Raw genomic sequence first — 3,307 nt, 5'->3', positions numbered from 1 at the left:
CAGCCATACTTAAGAATTCAATTCATTGTCACCTTCATGTATATGAAAGCCCTTTGTACAGTGCTATGAAATGACATTGTAATTATCATTGCTATAGGTTTATACTCTTCTGAGCATAGTCAACGTGAGGAAATATCTGGGTGACTGAATTGTTTTTTAATTTTATTTTATAAATGTCCATGGGGTTGGAGACTTTCTCCAGGGACAGGAAGCAAAATTTAACACATGCTTTCCAGCTTCTCTTTCTACCCTCAGGTACGGGCTACAGCTTCAAGTGTGGTTGTCTTTACTGATAGCACTACCTTTCGCCTTCTTTTTACAAGATAAGATTGATCTTTTTATTTTAGTTAATACACACCTGTCTCTATAATTGTCTTGTAGGCTTTCGGAATAGGTTAAAGCCTCTGTGTGTTGCATTATTTACTGTGCAGCTACCTTCAAAAGTACAATGAACCCACTGAAATTAATAAGTCCAGATGGGTGCAAAATGACAGTATTCACACTCAATTATGGAGATGATCTATTGCATTAATATCATAGTGATGCTGGTCGAATACAATATGGTGAATAAAGATAAACTGGCAGGCTGACAGAATTTCAGCCTTTGAGTTTAGAAAAAAAGGGGGAAGATTAAATGGTTAGCAGGCATGGTTAACAGCACAAATGCATATACTTATTTCAGTGCCAACACTTAGCAGGGGACACTGAGCAAGTGAACGTGAATATCCTTTTGATTCACTAGCTTCTTAAAAACTGAAGTACGTCCGAGGAGCCCGTCTCTGAAGCTGTCCCTGAAGTGGCAGCAGGCAGCCCCGAACCTGCCGCCCAGAGAACCAGGCAGCCCGGAAAGCCGGGTGCAGATATGGAGCCTGCGGGTGACAGAGCTTCACCCTGGCAGATGACCTGCAGCGATTCCTGCATGAAAAGTTCCCGAGTGTTCAGGCTCCATGCTACCATTGTGTCAGACAGAAATGGGGTGCCTGTCGTCCAAGTGGCCGTGCTTGGAGACCTAGTTTCTTATCTACTTTTGCCCTTGTGACGGGACCGAGGGAGCAGACTTGGACTTTGAGCAGATAAAAATATCATCTGTTACTACTATAATATCTACCCGGTGGTTCGATCTAATCGTTTACATTTGCTGGTGAGTTTCATAGCCAGCAGACAACACAGGACTAATTGTCAGCCTAGAAAGGGGACTGGCTCCATTATTTGAAGAATGGAGACGAGTCGTAGAAGTTTCTTAATCTGACTGTGGCTTTGAGGTGTATCTTATCTTCTTTGTAACAGACACTCTATCAATCCAGCAATCTTTAGACCACAATACCTGCATCCACCTGTACAAGAAAGGGCCCCTTTTCTACCTTGCACTACAGAGAGAGTCTATAGATACAATTTGCAGACAGATTGATGGTTATCTTTTCTCGTGTAGGTCTTATTTCCTGAGATCAGGGAGCACTGCAGAAATGGTTCTGTCTGTCACAGCTCCCATGGAGCGGGTCCAGTCCCCAGAGCTGCGCAAGATACTCTCCGGTGGGTCAGAGTCAGATCGGGCTTTGACCCACTCCAGCCAGCAAGCGCTCCCTCTTGTGCAATACGGCCAGGCCCGCAGGACGGCCAGACCCTTTTTATTGTGACAAATAACGGGGGCATGTTTGTTCATATTGTTTTATTTCTTTGCATGCAGTGTGGGAAAGATCAAATGGCTTAGTAAAAGTAATAAAATCAGTGCAATACCTAACAACAACAACAACCCCCCCCTGAAATATGCTTTTATGTACTTTGGAAAGAATTGCTAGCAAAAAAGAGTAAGAGGGTGGGTTTAAACGGAGGTAATCCTCTAAGAAATTGCTCCTTAGCAGTTAGAAATATAGAAAAGCGAGATAAACTTGAACTAAGCCGGATAAATCCTGTCTTACCCACTGTCTTCACTTAATAGGCACTTTGGGTCTGGACTAAGCTGTGCTCAGCAGTCACCCCGAGAAACCCTTTCCTTTCTGCATTCCCACCCACCCCTCTTCCTATTGAACTAACGATTGCTTTCCCACCCACGAGTGATGGATGAAGTCATTAAATGCTATTATTGGGTGGAGTCCTAGTTCTTGGATTAAGATCATGGATCGCTAATGAGCCTTTGGGTGTTCTATAAATGGTGCTTCTCCGACCTGCCTGGGCATCAGACTCACCTGTGGGGCCTGTGAGACTCACTCACGCTGGCGTCTGTCTCCCTTAGATTTTGGTTCTCTAGGTCTGGGGGGAGCCAGGACAAATGTAGTTTATGATACCCACACAGGATTGAAAATTCTACACCATTGTTGGTTCAAAGTACGCTTCATAAAGAGGTGAAACATTTCTAAATTTAGTGTATTTTAGCACTGATTTGAATTTATATTATTTAAATACTTTTATATATGTAAAATTAATTTTTATTACCCAAGTAATACCTGTGCATTGTTGAAACATCAGAAAATACAGAAGCAAAAAGAAGAAAGTAACTTCAAATATGACCACTATTTTAAAATGCGGACATTTACAGTTTAACTATAGTAATAGAGTATTTGCCTTTGCAGTTGGAGGCAAAAATCCATAGCCACTCTTTACTGAACGGGGTGGGGGGTGGGAATCCATCCCTTCTTCCTCTCCCAGAAACATTTTTCTGGTTCTTTCCCTCAAGGAAGTGGCATATCTGAGGTTAACATGGGGGTGCAGCAAAGCCGACCATGGACTTATAGAATTATCAGTCTAGGGTGTGGCTGCAGTTCACTCATCCGATTCACTAATCCATTCAACAAGCATTTACTGGCCACCTACTACCCTGCCACACACTGTGCTCTGTGTTGGTGACACCGCATTCTTCCCTGGAGAAACTGCACACTCTTAGTCTGGGAGACAGACGAACACAAATTATGTGTATTGAATATGTGCTATCAAAAATGTGTGCACGGGGTATTTTGAGTGCACAGGTAAAGACACTTAAAGCAGTGAGGGGGGAAGGATGTAAAGAAAGGATGCCTAAGCAGGGTGTCAGTTCTATATCATACATGGCCAGTGCTGATTTTGGAAATCTTTTCATTTTTTCTTCACCTGAGGACTTTTTTTTTCATTGCTTTTGGAGAGAGAGGAAGAGAGAGAGAGGGGGAGAGAGAGAGATGGAGGGAGAGAAAGAGAGATGGAGGGAGAGAGAGAGAGATGGAGGGAGAGAGAGAGAGAGGGAAAGAAACAGAGAGAGAGAAACATCAATGCGAGAGAGAAACATCAACTGGTTGCCTTCTCGTATGTGCCCTGACTGGGAATAGAACCCATGACCCTT

The 3,307-nt window shown here is 43.2% G+C and overlaps 1 pseudogene; it reads left to right on the top strand.

Annotated features, from left to right (window-relative positions):
- The first annotated feature begins 225 nt into the window (after window positions 1-225).
- Window positions 226-1,244, top strand: LOC112313953 (ragulator complex protein LAMTOR3 pseudogene; annotated as a pseudogene).
- The last annotated feature ends 2,063 nt before the right edge of the window (window positions 1,245-3,307 follow it).

This window comes from Desmodus rotundus, chromosome 12 (genome assembly GCF_022682495.2).
Source record: "Desmodus rotundus isolate HL8 chromosome 12, HLdesRot8A.1, whole genome shotgun sequence".
Lineage (NCBI taxonomy): Eukaryota > Metazoa > Chordata > Mammalia > Chiroptera > Phyllostomidae > Desmodus > Desmodus rotundus.
This window is presented reverse-complemented; position numbering and strand designations above follow the sequence as displayed.